The 17,390-nt window shown below is 37.2% G+C and overlaps 1 protein-coding gene across 1 annotated transcript in view; it reads right to left on the minus strand.

The window, feature by feature from the left end:
- The window catches only part of HNF4G (hepatocyte nuclear factor 4 gamma), a 62,661-nt gene that overhangs the window by 23,701 nt on the left and 21,570 nt on the right, over window positions 1-17,390 (minus strand). Inside the window, exon 2 of the mRNA XM_065752168.1 lies at window positions 11,676-11,780. The gene's annotated coding sequence lies outside the window, so the exon portion shown is untranslated. The remainder of the gene's footprint in view (window positions 1-11,675; window positions 11,781-17,390) is intronic.

The following is a 17,390-nucleotide window of genomic DNA, read 5'->3' on the forward strand; positions in this document are numbered from 1 at the left end:
GTATGCTCATAGAACAGACACTTTCATATGTCTCTTCTGTCGTTTGCTGGCACATAAGACAGTACACAGGGAGCCTGCACTAACCATGCCTAATGAAGCCACATGAACTCATGCCATAGTATCACCTTGCAACCATCAACATGGCCAAAGATCTCCACACTAGAGAGATTACTTGCCAAAAGCTTGGTACACAGGAAGCTGTGTGCAAATTTCCTCATGTCAGTGAGGAATTTCACCTTTGACTTATAAAGACACACCTCCATATTGCAGTAGAGACTGAGTGTTCTGTCCCTGTAATGCACCCTCAACAAGCACCGTCACAGGAAGGCTGCATCAGCTCTACCACTGCCCACTCCAAAACATTTCATAAATGAATCATGAGCAGGAGCTCAGAAATGTTTGCTTGTATTATAATACATATAATTTTATGAGCATGTTTGATATGAAAATTCATAATGTTGCAGTATTACTTTACATGATGAAGATCATTGGCTTTTTAAAAAAATAAAAATGTCAGAGGTGAAATCATATCAAAAAATGATTGATACGTCTAAGTGTGTTACCCAATTCTTAGACGTCTTGGAAAATAAATTACCTGTTGTACTTAAACCTAAATATCATGATGGAAACATGCCTACAGTCATATGCAGATCTAAAGCATCAAAGCAGGTGTCTAAGATTGTGGTACCCTGGCCACTCCCTGCCCTGTGCCCCATGTAAGCAACACAATTCCAAACTAAAAAAGGCCAACGTTGCCTTTGAGTTGATTAAAATAATTTTCAGAAAAATTTGTGTATCATGAGTGCAAATGCACAGCACAGCTACTACTTCCAAGAAGCTGATCAAAAGAATAATCTAATACATACTTCTAAAACCCAGCATTACCGTTCTACTTTACCACATAAATTTATAGCACTTAGATGTTTTTTCATCTTTTCCATTTTGCATCTTCATTTTGACTTTGTCCTGAAAGTTTAGTGATTGAATAAAACACTAGGAAAATGAAGTAAGAAACAGAACCAACATCAGATTTTTGTGGCATGCATATTAGGCAAGGTAGTAAGATTACCTGCAACAAATCATTCCCAGTGAAACAAGCACAAATCTTTCTGGGAAATCTAGGTTAAGCCTGTTCCCATTGCACACATTTTTAGTCACTTAGACCACCACATGCAATCTATAAAATTGAGATACTTTCACATATTGAATCTGCCTTTTTTCATTTGATTATTCATTACACTAAGCTCCACATCATCATACAGCAAAAATATATATATTTCTTTAATAAGTTACGACAAGAGGTGTTTTGTTTTATTTAGGTTTTAATTTTAGAATAACAAGAACAGATCATTGCTAGTGTGAACTGTTTTTATGATTTTGGCTTCAAAAACTATTCATCTAGTGGAACACTCACCTATTTCAACAGCTACGAATCTGCTGAAAAAACAAAGAACATGGATGGCTTGTGACTGGTTGAACACTATGGACCCACTTTATTTAGTGTGCTTTGCAGGCTGGAAATATTGCCCAGGAGTTATGAAGATGTCAATGTCTAGTCTACACCAGAATTTCAAAGGTGAGAAGCAGATTTAACACTCCAAATTCTTTGAAGTGCAATTTACAGTTTTAACCTTGCAGCCACTGAGGTCTCTGCCCTGTCTGCACTTAAGGGGAAATATCAAAGAAATATGAAAGCTGTAAAATATTTCAAAGCCTGATAAATAGTCGCCACAGCATCTGAAGTTAATTTACGCAGGTTGAGAATATAGACCACTTTCAGATCCTTGTTCCATATTCCAAATTCATTCTTTGCAGTTCATTCTAAAAGGATACATGATTTATTCATTTTATATTCTACACTGTCATTGACAAAATAGGCTGCTAGCATAGCAACACTAATATAATGGTGCCATATGCAAAGGAAAGATGTTACACCCATTTTGTAAGGTCAAGGTAAACAAAGTTATCTGGTTTATCTGATTTTATTTCTCACATGCACATACATCAGTTTGCAGAATATCAGTGTGATTCCTAGGTAGCATCTTGCAAAGTACAAAATATTTCAGATCGCAAATCTATAATCACTTTCTCTTTTTAATATCAAGACGTTTTTTTAAGGATGACTCTTACATTCTATTCACTCATAATCTGAACAGATTACAGTGATTTAGGTAATATCTTCTGCATTTTTTCGATGTGCTGTGCTACTTTCTGTCAATGGTCCAGGCAAAACCAGCATTGGATTTGTGTGTGTTGTTCCTGCAGAGGTGATCTTCTGTCTTTGATTAACTACTGGTATCAGCAATATTTTTGCTTCTGCTATTATTTCACTTTATCATTCATATTACAATGAATTTCTTCAACTAAGGAGAGTTAAATTGCTCCTATAATAATTGTATGTCAACAGCTAATACTTAAAAACTTTCTTTTGACATCACTCAGTGCTCACCTTAGCAGAGGAATTTTGGACAGCCTTAAAACACTGCTTAAGAGCAGAAACAGTCCAGGAAGAGCCACCTCATAGTCTAGAGGTGGCACATCGACCACTACATATAGGTCACCATGAAGCATCATCTAGCAGCTATGCAACTGCACTGATGGAGAGCAGTATGTCTGGGTGGTGCAGAACTCAAAGTTAGGATTGTCCCTCTTGAAGCAGGACATTTTTCTGGAAAGATTTAGAGGGACGCCTAATGGAGAAGCAACAGTCACGACATTGAATTCCTGGTTAGGAGACTAGCAATTAGGACTTAAAAGACTGAGGACACAGAGTAGTTATATTCCCTTACCTAGAAGCTTCAGGAGGCACCTGATCACAGTAGACCTTGAGACAAATGTAGATAGATACAAGTATATTGCCTTATATAAAATGTACATGCATACAAGTAAGTGTACATGCACATATGAATTTCTACTCCATGTTTTTCTAACAGTTGGATTGACTCCTGAATTATTATCAAGTGTGCGTACAAAAATATATTTAGCAGGTGAAGCTCTCTATCCTGTTCAAAAATGTCTCAGTCCTAAACAGTGGATTCTAGTAATTCTTGAAGTTATACCATCTGCATGCAGATTTTCTCCATGAGCTAGTAGTAAATCTGTGTTTTTCCACTTCAGTACATTTCTGTGCTTGCTTTGTGAACAGATTAACAATGAATTTGCTTCCATAGAGTGGAAGGATAAAAAAAAATAATTGACACTTTTGCTTTTTACACTGCAACAGATAAGATTTACTGTTAGATACATATGGATTACTGCTAGGTAGACTTTAATATTAACTGAATATTCTTCAGTTCGTTTTATTTTTGAAAACTCACAATAGCCATGAAGTTTTGCCAGTTTAGAGGGCTTAAAGGATTTTTGTAGGATACAGTTTTATGGTGAGACTTGCAGAGTTAGTTAAATGACTGGAGTGACTTGTTAATTATTTGCTTAGAACAGATAACTTTTATTATTTTCTGATACACAGGGTAATTAATCAGAGATTTGTCTTGGAGAGCAGAATGAACTGAGAAGAAAATAAGAAAGAGTTCAAGTGTAAGATAAAACCAAAACATCATGATATTGATAAGCAAGATTAAAAGTTCTTAGTTCAATCATACTCATGTGATTAGTAATTTCACAACAAGCCTCCTTGGCAGCTTTATATTCAAACTTACTCATAAACAATGTTTTATATAGTGAGTTAGATAGCTTACAATTTATCCCTGTTATATTGAGAAATACTACATACTAATACATATTTTTCCTTTTTACTCCACCGATAAACACCCTTGTCTTTGTCGTAAGCAATAAAAGTTCAAAAAAGGTTAACCACTATCTGAACACAGTTTGTTCTGTTTTGTTTTTTAATCTTCTCTGTGATGAATTAATTATAGCAAGTCTTCTACCTTCTAAATCCTATTCCTTGCTGAATGAGTAATATATTCTACACAGTTTTTCAGGATGAACTCGGTACACTTCTGCCCAAGTTAGTGACTATATAACTCCCAGTCCTACGTAAAAAAAACTACTTAAATAACTAAATAGTCAGACAAGTCCCATTATTTCCAGTTACTCTATCTAGAATTAAAATTTTTAACTAGTGACTGAACTGACTCATCACATTCCTGCTGAAAGAACTTTGTGTCAACACAATCAGCTTAACTCTTCCAAACCACTGGTATGGTTATGCTTGGCTTGACAACTTCTCTCATTTTTATTGTCATGAAAATCAGTTAATGAGAAGTTCAGTGTGCTAAAAACTATGAATTTAAACTTAAAGTACAGCAGAGACAGAAAATTGAAAATACTACCTGAACATACAACAGGAAAGTATAAGGACATATATTCTGTTTCAGTTATATTTTGGACCAGTCTTTTAAAGAATTAAAATAACTCAATTTTATGCAGTAAATAAACATGAAGATTTTTAGAACATCTCATCTCCTGGGGAGGCATGTATGTAAAAAATACTGACTTTCAAAGGGATTCTTTTTCCTCTGAGAACAGTAATACATGAACAGATTGAGTACTGCTAAAAATCTAGCTTCTAAACCATATCAAAACTGATAATCCAAAGCTTCTAAAATTCTGAAATTGGACCAATAAAACCATTACACTGGGTCAGAAGCCAAGAAATTTCACATTCAAATTATTACATTATTTTCCTTAAGAGAACAAAGCAATTCTTCCAGCAAATGCTAAATGATGACAGTATCTCCTTGAAAATACAAAAAGAGCTTTTCTAAGAATTAGGAAGGACCTGGACACTTGATATGTTTATGGGCAGAAGTATCTTCATTGTGCATGCAATAAATTCACATCCCAGCACATATAAAAGAGAATTGTCTGCAGAAGGAAATTAATGCTAGGTGCGTTCCCAGATAGGGATAAAACATTAACTCCTGTAACTTCTAAGAGATACAAATAAATCCATTTCCATTTTCGACAGTAATTTAAATTTAAATAAATTATTAATAAGTTTTAATAACTTCAAAATTAGCAAAAATCCCTTTTAAAAAAATGATTAATCTTACGAGAGCGAAGATTGACTTATCTGTCTGAAGGACAAAGGCAGAACACTGATCAAGCTAAGCAGGAAAAAACTGCTGGCATGGAAACTGTGAGGGAAGTAATACTGCAAAGTTGTACTTGGCTTAATCTTAAGTCTACGTAAGAAGAATCTTTGAGAAGCAGTTGAGGTGCAATTATTACCAAAACCACAATGCAAATCATTAAGAATCAGTCTGAATCATTATGTGTAGCTATAGCAATGTAAGTTGCATGATCAATTCTACATTAAATACAATAGATAATATCTGTGTCAGGATGGGTTTTCTGGACATAGGCAATATTCACATGGTCACATAGTTTGTTTTTTGTGTACCCATGTAGGCCCCATCACTTTATCCAAGAGTCTTGTATTCAGTAAAATTATCTCTGTATCTGTGAGAGAGGGTAAAAGTGTATTTCCCTTGTTATGAACAGACAACTGGAGCAAAGGAGAGTTTATAGTGCTTATGACACTTGAGTCCATGTGCCTACAGCACAGTCATCCATATGCACACTAGAAGTCTAATAGCCTTTTTGTATGATGAAAGAAAAAAGAACCTCTAAAAAGATTAATCAAACATATATGTGACTTTGGGTTGAATTGTACCATCCCTCAAAACATCCACTGGTGACTCCTGAAAGTCAGAGAATATGGAGACCCCAGATGGAAACCTACTTTCTGCTCTATTCACCTGAGCACTGAAAAACCTGAGTCTGATAAACTGCAAGTATATCATATGTCCTACCTGCTACAAGTTATATAACACCAGAGAAATTACATCCTTTATCAAATTTTAAAAAAATTCAAGTACCATTATGATCCTACTTCATATAATGAATGTTTGGTTCAGCTTACAAAATGTTTCAGAATTCCTGAGCTTTAGAAAGAGAGTCAGACAACCTAACATGCATGGAAATGTGTTTATCATAAAATGATGAGTACTGTAACCAGGTATCACAGAATCACAGAACTGTAGGGGTTGGAAGGGACCTCTAGAGATCATCTTAGTCTGACCCCCCTGACAAAGCAGGCTCTCTAGCCCAGGTTGCTCAGGTAGGCAACCAGGTGGGTCTTGAACATCTCCAGAGAAAGAGACTTCACAATTCCCCTGGGCAGCCTGTGCCAGTGCTCCGTCACCTGCACTGTGAAGAAGTTTCCATACACGTTTGTGCGGAACTTCCTATGCATCAGTTTGTGGCCATTTCCCCTCATCCTATCACCATGCACTTCTGAAAAGAGTCTGACCTCGTCCCTTTGCCTCCCACTCCTTAGATATTTATAGACATGGATCAGATCCTCTCTGAGTCTTCTTTTTTCAAGGCTAAACAGTCTCAGGTCTCTCAGCCTTTTCTCATAAGAGAGGTGTTCCAGGCCCCTTATCATTTTTGTGGCCCTTCGCTTGACTCTTTCAACAAGATCCCTGTCTCTTTTGTACTGGGGAGACCAAAACTGGACACAATACTCTAGGTGAGGCCTCACCAGGGCAGAGTAGAGGGAGAGCATCACCTCCCTTGACTTGCTTGCCACATTCTTTTTAATACACCCCAGGATGATATTGGCCTTCTTGGCTACCAGGGCACAATGATTTAGTAGTTGGGTAGGGATAGTGATAGGAGGATGGTTGGACTAGATGATCTTGTAGGTCCTTTCCAACCTTATGAACCTATGAACCTATGAATGCTTGCTCATGCCCAATCTGTCATAGACCAGGTCCCTCTGCTTAGAGACATTTATTCCTTCCTAGGTGAAAGACTACACTTGTTCTTGTTAAACCTCATCTGGTTTCTTGTTGTCCTACTCTCCAGCCTGTCCAGGTCTTGCTAAATGGCAGCACAGCCTTCCGGCGTGTCAGCTATTCCTCCCAGCTTTGTATAATCAGCAAACTTGCTGAGGGTTGGCTCTGTCCCTTCAAGTTAATTGATGAAGATGCTGAACAGGACTAAATCCATCACCAACCTCTGAGGAACACCACTAAGTACAGGCCTCCAAAAGGACTCTGCACAACCAGTCACAACCCTCTGAGCTCTGCCAGTCAGTCAGTTCTCAACCCACCTCAGTGTCCACTCATCTATTCCGCACTTCCTCAGCTTTGTTCTAAGGATGCTGTGGGAGACATTGTCAAATGCCTTGCTGAAAACAAGGTAGACTACATCCACTGCTCTCCCCTCATCCACCCAGCCAGGGCTACATGTATTAAAATCCAAAAATAAGCCAGGTGAAGAAAACTCCTCGTAAAAGAAAGAGACAGAAAAATGGTGAGTTTCCCATACCTAGATGTGGAACATCTTTACTGCATGGTCTTGCCTGAAATTCCAATTGTGGACATGTACTCAAATTTCCTGTAACTGGAGGATATGAATGTATAGAATCATAGATCATTTAGGTTGCAAAAGACCCTCGAAATGATCAAGTTTTACCATTAATCTAACATCAAATGTCATGGTTTTACAATTTTTGTTATCAGTATTCCACATCATAACATCATATAAGGCACTGGGAATTAGAGTTAATGCTTCAGTTCTATGGACTGCTGAGAAGAACTACATACCCCAAAAGACTTTTCATTCCCATTTTCCATTCAGAGGGAAAGATAAAACTGCTTGCAAGTCCTGAGACTTAGTGTTTATTTTTGCTGCTCATTTTGGCAGTGTGTGCTCCCTAGCTGTCTAACCTTCCACTTTGGAGTGTGGCCTTAGGTTTTGGACACTGTCTCTCTCTCATTTTATTTTATTTATTAGCTTCAATTTCAATTATATTGTATTACATTGTGTTGTTTTGCATTCTGATATCTTATTTAGTAACCTGCTGGGGGGTTTTTAGGCCCATCCCCCTGCCCTTTTCGTTTTTCCCCCCTTCCCCTTTCCTAGGGCATGGGTATGTGTGTCCCCCTTCCTCAGTTGTCACTGGTCCGGGCCAAACCAGCCCATAAGCTGTTGACACCAAATCTACCACTAAACCAAGCTCCTTAACGTCACATACGCATACCTCCTAAATACCATCAAAGACGTCGACTCCACTAGAAATACATCTAGGGATGGCAACTCTCTTTTCTTTAGTTTCCTTCAGAAGAAGCACACATAAAGAGCTCAGAGCCTTGTCAGTTCTTCCTTGGGTCTTGGGAATCAGAAATACAAAGCATGCAGTGGACACATGTCAATTCCCCATTCTGCTGGGACACTACAGTCACAGGAACAGCTTTCCATGAGAGGTTAAGCAGCCTTATCAAAACTGTGTTGAATAAAAGAAGAAATCACCACAGACTTATTAACTATATCACACAACAATTTCACTCCAAAGTTTTGGTGATTTTTTAAAACAGTGCTGTAAAGGCATACAACTTTTCCTCTGGTTCAACAGAAAAAAAGTAGCTATAAACGGTAGTCTTTACTGATAAAATGCCCTGGCAACCCTCCCTATCTAAAACTGATTCATTATCCAGGTAATAATATTGCTTTAATTACACATGTGAGAAAATATCCAAGGTAACAGTCCACTTGATCATTAAGTTCTGTAAATACATCAGCATTTAAGACACATTAGTGTTTGAATACCCTACCCCTAACTGATTCAGGAGCATGGTAGAAGTAACTTCCTGTGAGAAGTCAGTCTTTCAACTTGTAAAGTAAGCAAAAGGCCCTTAGAAAAGTATCTCCTTATCAGAATGAACCACAGAACATATTTGTTTAAGAATCAGGAAGGCTGAGTCAGAAGAGTTGGTGTGTAAGCAAACTAAGATGACTTCATGTAGACAGATGACAGAAAGGTCATTAATGGGTGTATCCAATCATTTATGGTAAGGTTTTATTAAAAATAAATTAATTATTTGAAAAACTTGAAATACTGCAGGTGAGTGGGAGAAATAGGAGTGACTCCTTTCTTATAGAATGTAAGGTCTAGACTTGTAGCCAGTGTTATACTAGACTGACAGTTATACCTAGCAGTAACAGAATTGCTGTACCAGAGCAGACAGTTTGAAGTGGATATTCTGCTTCATCTAATATGTAATGTAGTCTCTTGCTAAAACCTTGTCTTGCCTGGCCCTTTGAGTAAGTACAACTGAAACAGCGCAACTTCTTTATTATGCTATTTTGGACATATTATAAATACTAGGGATAGGAAACACAATATGTATTTTTTAACTGAAAATCTAAGGATGTATTTTGATGTGGTGTATCTAATATGACCTGGATACCACTCTTGGGAAAAGTAAATAAATAAATAAAACTGCAGCACTGTTGTCTTAGAAACACAGTTTAAGAAAAAAAAGCAGAAATCCAACGATTCTTAGGAAATTTGGCTAAAATAATTACTCTGGGACCAGCAGTCTTCAAGATCACTGAATCCTAAAAAGGCATGAAGACAAAAACCATGCTGTAACCTAAGTTTTATTTTATATAAGTTAAGTATTTCACTTGTCTGCCACTTGTCTGCCAATTTGAAAAGAATTCGACTGAAGTAGTATTGCAGCTGACTGTTGTGATGTGTTGTTTTGAAGAGAAGAATTAATAAAAATTAAAATTAAAATAAAAACCTAGCTTGATATTAATTCCTAAAGGCGAACTGAATATAAAATAGAGACAAGAAAGAAGAGATACTGAAGTCAGATAAGTGATACTGTCTAATACGTGATGAATAAAGGGGAAAAAAATTGCTGTTTTTGATCCCACTTGAAATCAGTTTATTAATACAGCCCAGGATGCTGTTGGCCTTCTCTGTTCCTGGAACACACTGCTGGTTCATGCTCCACATCTTGTCCCCCTGGATCATTTCAGCAGAGTTGCTCCACAGCCAACCCCCTCATTCTTCCACCAGTATAAGATTACTCCCCAGTTATTAAGAATCATAATATCTTTCCAGGTTAAATTACTACAGTATGGTCTAATTTTAAGATAAATGCATAAATTATTTTTCCATGAAAAGATTGGCTTAGCTGTCTCAAAGAACTGTAACTAAAATACTGGAGCATCTGTTTCCTTAGTCAGAACAAGAAGTCAACCAGTCACTTCCGCCAGTACTTCTGGACACATTTCATAGAATCATCAGAACTCATCTACACGTCCTGTTGTCATTCACCTGAGAGTATGCAGTATTTCTGCTTCCATCTATATGAGAGAAAGGGCTTAAAAGCTGCCATTACAGCTGGAATTAAGGAGCACTAATGGCTTTCCATCCATGTTCAGCACAGGAGAATTTACAGATCATAGAAGAGGACTGAGGGAAGTCAGTTTACCCACCTCAGGGAAGTAAACAATGAGAGGGATTGTTTTATACAAATAAATCATGCATGATTAATATAGGAGAAAAAAAAACTATTTAGATAATGAAACAGCACTGTCATAAGAACAAAGGAATAAATTTTACGTTAGCAAATAGAAAGCTTCTAAATGCGGAAGGATTAGGGCACTGTGACAAGCTTCCACTTACATATCAGAGGCAAGAAACTTAGCTGGTTTTAAGAGACAGATTTATGAATAGTATTACTGATTATATCAGCCAAATTGATGGCTCAGAAGATCTCTTCTAGTTTTATGTAGCTCAACATTTGCATAGTTACTTTTTTTGTTGTTTTTAAGTAGGCACTGAGCAATATCAAGTCTGCTATTCCATATATGACTTAAGCAAATATAAATGACAGAAAGTTAACCGCAGTGTGATAAACAACAAAACTATAATGTAACAGCAGCTGACACATAATAAACAAGTGATGCAAATGACATTATCCATCTAATTTGCCTAGACTGGGGTAGCTTTATTCTCAGACATTTCTCACAAGTTCTTGGTAATGTACACTTGAATGAAATGCTCTTTACTAAAATGTTAAAATTCACAAAGTTGTTATCGGAATTGCAAATAAGTTAAATTCTAGCATTATTTTCTCTGAATGTCATTTTCTTTTCTTTGCAACTACCCTAAACAGAAAATCAAACTGTAACAAGTCCAAAGGATGTCTGCACAAATTGAGCAAAAGAAGTGTTACATAATTAAACCGAAAAAAATGTGCAAAACCAAGTTGGACTGAATTCAAAACATATAAGTTGCTGCTGGATAGGAAAGAACAAGGAATATGGAATTCACTGGGGACAGGGTTCACAGTGGAATTCTTTTAAGGAATTGGAAAAGGAAAAACAATATATATTTTTAATGTTGTATATTTAAACCCCAGAACCAAAGAATATCTGATGAAATCATTATAAAAAATCATAACCTTTCAGAACTAGATCTTCAGGGGCAATACTTGTTGCAATTGCAAAATAAAGAAGCTAGTGGTTCTCTGGTCTGATCACCTTACTCAGAATATCAGAGAACCTGTACAGCTGAAGTAATATTGTATGACGAAGGAGCAGTTGCCTCAAAAGTAGTACGCACAGCCTTGGTAGAGCAATGTATTGATTACACATAATTGATAATACACCATACCAGTAAAATTCTTAGTGCTGTGTATACCTTCCACCAACCTTCCACCAATTTCTCCAGTGTCACAGTTATTTATGTGGCTTTCAGGTGCACACAGTCATTCAGATAGTTGCGTCTTCAAATAGAAATCATTTTTTCCGAGCAAGTGACGTGTAAAAAGAGAACTATCTATATAGTCTCTAGCAAGCAATTATGTTAGTGAAGCATACAGCAAAACTTTACTTACATTCAAGGACAAAGCAACAGAGTACAAAAGATTCAGTTCTCCATGTACAGATGAGGGAAGGTGCACTTCCTGGTCTGTGTTTCCATTCTCAACTATAGGTAACACCTGCAGGCAATAAGAGTAAAATAAATGTAAAACTACTTGTAATGTAAACCAGTCATGCTTCTAAAGAAAATTATTTTGAGTACAAAGACTGAGAATACAGTGCTTTTAGTCAATGTACAAAGGTATTATTGAAAATTAAAAAAACTTTGAGAAAAGATTAAGTCATCAGACAACGTTGCCAGATTTTCTTCCATTTGCAGAATATAAAACCATAGAATTTATACAATGTCTTGAAATACTATCTGGGAGGATCATATATAGGGAAGAAGAGACAGAAAGCTTTTAAAACTGTGGAACTGTTGACACAGAAGCATATGAATAAAAGATTCCCTGCTCTTTGGATGACCCTAGTATTTAGGTACTGCGTAAACTACATAGTAAAACAGGATTTGTAGTAGAAAAATCTAAAAGAAAAATAAGTTTAATTTCACTATGTGCAGAGGATTTCAAGACAGATGAAGGAAAACAAGGGATATTTTGCAGTAACCTTGAGAAGTACCTTATATCCCATGCTGCCTTGCTGATTTTTCTAGGATGACTTGCATTTTTAAATGTTAAGCTTATCTGGGCAGTGGTACCTTTTTTGTTTTACATATGTTTTCATCCATTCTACCCATAAATTCAAAGCAATTTTATGTTGCTATTTATACAGTGATGAAGTTCTGAAATATTTTTTTCTACATCCCAAATATAACTCCTTGTTAGTAAATTACAGGTAAGTACATGCCATTTTCAGGTTCTCCTGTTAAAATAAAACTAATGAAGAAAATGAAAAAGAAAAGCAGCTTCACCTAAGACATCATTCTTTGCTTTGCTTTTTACTTTACTAGAAACTTTATGGGTCATACATTGTGCTTCCTCGTGGAAGAAAATGACAACACAGAAAATCACTTCTAGACACCTGGGATGAAAATAGCTCCCCTTATTTAGATACAGCAGGACTTTAGTCAAGACCAGAGGTTCTTACAGTCTAAATTGTAGGTCTGCTGAGGCATTATATTCTTTATTGATCTTATAAACTGCAGTGCATGCAAAATAGAAAGCAGTAAAATTATTAGCCCATCAGTACTTTTTGTCCTCATAAGTGATACTGCTGCACCAGTATACAAGATTGATTTTCACAGTATCAGAAATGAGTGTTTTATTTAGTATTTACATATATATAAAAGTAATTCTCATATGCATATTTTCATGTGTGAAACATGGATCAGAAATGAACCATTTGGCTAATTGTGTAGGAAAAATGCAGCATGTGCAATGGCACAGCCTCTCCCACTGGGGCCACTATAAAGGCACATAAAAATCATCAGCTGTACTAAAGTGAGGATGAAACCTAGAAATGGATCTCTTCTTGAAGTCCCTCTGTGCCTCTCCCTACCCTTGCTTATCTAAGCAAGGTAAATTGGTCTCTCTATCATTCATGATTAGGAAAAGATAGAATCTCTATGGGAAGCAGACACTTCTTTATATACCTCTTTCAGTTCTATTTTTTCAGAACTCCCTTACACACTTAATCCTATAGCCATTAGTAAGGCAATGAAATGATATAAAATGAACAAAGAGCAATAAAATAATCACATCCCAGCATGTTTATTTAGTTGTGGTCCTTAATGACTGAGACCTTTGTACCCAGTGATACCTGGAGCTGCTACTAAATTTCCTCTGACTCAAATCCCTAGTTAGGATTATCATCGGATATGCTCAATGCATTAAAAGCCTGCCTCACACAAACCATGAAAAGAAAACAAAACAAACAATTAGAAAACCACTTCACAGAAAGGCAGATCAGATCTTCAAAAAGAATTTTTTTTTAATTCATTTTGTTTTGAAGCAATGCTCAAAGAATAGGAAGAAAGAATTACAGCATCACAGAATGACTTGGTTTGGAAGGCACCTTAAAGAATATCTAGTTCCCATCCCCCTGCTTGGAGGGTGTTTCCACCCACCAGATCAGGCTGCCCAGAGCCCCATCCAGCTTGGTCTTGAACACCTCCCGGGATGGGGCATCTACAACTTTTCTTGGCAGCCTGTTCTAGAGTCTCACCATCTTCTGAGTAAATAACTTCTTTTCATCTAATCTAAATATCCCTTTTATTTTAAAACCATTCACTCTTGTCTTATCGCTATCTACCATGTAAAACGTCAGTCTCCAAGTGGACACCAAGTGGGTTCAGGCAGCACTTCTGCTCTCCACACTTTGAGCAGACTGGATCTGAGCTAGACACAATTGTATAGCTGCACTGAGATTGTGTTAAAATGTGTTAAGGTAGGCCTCAGCCTTTGAATATATTGTTCAAATTAGGGACAGAAAAAGACTAAAATAGAGCTTGGTGGATGTTACTAGACTGCAGAAACATTCTTAGCAGTAAGAAACATATTTTAAACCTAGTTACTTGTGAATCTGATGACCAGTCAGGCTTTCTTCTCCTCAAAATACTTGACTTCGACAAGTAGGCAAATTTAAGCTGTACTAGCTACAGTATATTGTGATTACTTTACAGTCAGTGCTATGTCAATCTAAAATCCATTCCTATTAAAATACTACAGTCCTTCGAGAGCTATAGTTATCTATTAACTATTTAAGACAAGTTTCCTCTCTTTGCAATTTAGAGTATTCTTTAAGAAATAAAGAAGGTCTTTTCAGCAAGGCCTTTGACACGGTCTCCCACAGTCTTCCTCTCCTGAGGAAACTGGCAGCCCGTGGTGTGGACAGGTTCACTCTTCTCTGGGTGGAGAACTGGCTGGAGGGCTGTGCCCAGAGGGTAGTGGTTAATGGAGTTAAGTCCAGCTGGAGTCATGTTACGAGTGGTGTCCCTCAAGGGTCGGTATTGGGGCCCATCTTGTTTAATATCTTTATTGATGACCTAGATGAGGGGATTGAGTGTACCCTCAGTAAGTTTGCAGATGACACCAAGTTGGGAGGATGTGTCGATCTGCCTGAGGGTAGGGAGGCCCTTCAGAGGGATCTGGATAGGCTGAACAGCTGGGCTGAGCTCAATGGGATGAGGTTCAATAAGACCAAGTGCCGGGTCCTGCACTTTGGCCACAATAACCCCATGCAATGCTACGGGCTTGGGGCAGAATGGCTTGAAGAATGTAGAGAGGAAAAGGACCTGGGGGTGTTGGTTGATGCTCGGCTTAACATGAGCCGGCAGTGTGCCCAGGTGGCCAAGAAGGCCAACGGCATCCTGGCCTGCATTAGAAATAGTGTAGCCAGCAGGAGCAGGGAGGTGATCATCCCCTTATACTCAGCTCTGGTACGGCCGCACCTCGAGTACTGTGTTCAGTTTTGGGCCCCTCACTACAAGAAGGACATTGAGGCCCTGGAGTGTGTTCAGAGAAGGGCAACAAAACTGGTGAGGGGTCTGGAGCACAAGTCTTATGAGGAGCGGCTGAGGGAGCTGGGATTGTTTAGTCTGGAGAAGAGGAGGCTCAGAGGAGACCTTATTGCACTCTACCACTTCCTGAAGGGGGGTTGTGGTGAGGAGGGGGTGGGCCTCTTCTCCCTGATAAGTAATGACAGGACGAGAGGGAATGGCCACAAGTTGCTTCGGGGAAGATTTAGATTAGACCTGAGGAAACATTTTTTCTCTGAAAGAGTGGTCAGGCACTGGAATGACCTGCCTAGGGAGGTGGTTGGGGCTCGATCCCTAGCGCTGTTCAAGAAGCGTTTAGATGAGGTGCTAAGGGATTTGATTTAGTAGTTGGGTAGGGATAGTGATAGGAGGATGGTTGGACTAGATGATCTTGTAGGTCCTTTCCAACCTAGTCTACCTATGAACCTATGAAATGTTAAGGAACATTATTGCCAGAAGGGACATTGAGATAATCTACACCAATTTCTGGCTGGCACTGAAAAGAACAAATTAATCCAGTTATTCTTAACAGGAAGCATGTGCTAGTAGTTCAGGAGAACTCATTTTGATTTTAGAATGATCAACAATCTGCAAATAAGTCCAATGAACCATCACAGTCACAATCACAAATGTGCTCTCAATAAAAAGATATTTCCCCCATGGATATTTCTAGTTTTACCTTTTAATCATCCCTAGCTTGTTTATTTATCTATCTATATACACATCTACCTACTTATCTACATAAATTGCTCCATCTTATCATTTTGGAGTTGCCACTTTTTCATGAATAATGTCTTCATAATCACTTTAGATTCACCTCACTCATGCGTATTTCCTTTCCAACATTTCCCTCTTTCTTCTTCCCCTGCCCCTATTGTTTATTTTCAATTAATCTCTTCTCTCCTTGATTATATCATTTTATTTCAGTAATTCCCTATGCATTAAAAGCAACAGTATTGCATGTCATGAAGTCAACATGTCTTTAGATTTGTATTGAAATAAGAGAAATTCTTTCATAGAGCCATTTTTCAGGATAAAAAAATTTCCAGAACCTGGAGAAGACTTCTGTTTAATTATTTACTACATCATAACAAGATGTGAGCAGATTCCCTTTCTTCTTTAAAATATTCATAACAAATGCTTATAAAATGTCTGTGAAAATGCAGTTACACATTTTCTGTGGCAACTTTATCAGGCCTGGTCTCTGAATCACTATTTAATTGAAAAATCAGAAATTCTTTTTAAGTAATTTCTGGGATTTTAAACTACATTTTGTCTGCTACACTTTACACTTTTTGCAATACTCCTCTGTCCCCATTTCTCCTAGACGTTTTTAGAGATATTTCATCAGAGAATATTTTCTGCATATTTCAGCAGTTCTTTGTTCTACTCCATCATGCTCAGATAACCTGGCCCCTTTCAAACTGAGATGAGCTTCACAAATGTGGAAGCCCAGTCATAAACTAGCAATTGCTTAGAACAAATAAATTACCTGACCCATGTAGCATGTGATATGTTGTATTAATATTGTAAGCAAAAAGCTACAACAGGTTGTGTATACAGAAGTAAGTGCACATTATACAGAGAAAAGGCTTATGGCTTGGAAACATTCTCCAAAGAGCACACTATAAATAGGAAAGTTGGTCAAAAACTACTGAGAAGAAATTTCCTTTTGTATTTGAAACTTCAAGTGATCCAACAGTATGTTACAGTGAAAAAATGCCTTGCTGGAATAAAAACACAATAAAGAAGATCTACATGTTGAATTATTCCATTGAGTCAGGATCCAAAGTAGAGTTCTGTGTATAAATCACATCATTTTACTTAAAAAGTGGGAGAGAATAAAACATAGACAGATAAAAGAAAAAGGAAAGAAAAAGAAAATATTGGAAGAAAAATAAAAATAGTGCCCCTTTCAGGATGATTGATTTTTGTGCAATCCATATTTTACTCTCTGCTACATAATTTTATACTCTTGACAAAGTGTCACACAGTTGGAAAAGGACTGGGAAAACATATGCAGCTTTTTATCAACTTTATGCCTCCCTAAATTTAGAATATTTTTCTGAATAGGGAAACTACAAATAAATCAGAAAACAATGTCAATAATGAATTCTGAATTATACAGCAGTAAAAAAAAACCTATAATTACTTTTAGTATATTTAAATAAAACATTCATAACATACATAGTGGCAATGAAACTTCACTGTCATAAGAAAAAAAGTGATCTGTAGCCAACTTCTATAGATTATG

Source organism: Cyrtonyx montezumae, unplaced genomic scaffold (genome assembly GCF_038088225.1).
Source record: "Cyrtonyx montezumae isolate F1298 unplaced genomic scaffold, pur_monq_1.0 scaffold_8, whole genome shotgun sequence".
Classification (NCBI taxonomy): Eukaryota; Metazoa; Chordata; class Aves; order Galliformes; family Odontophoridae; genus Cyrtonyx; species Cyrtonyx montezumae.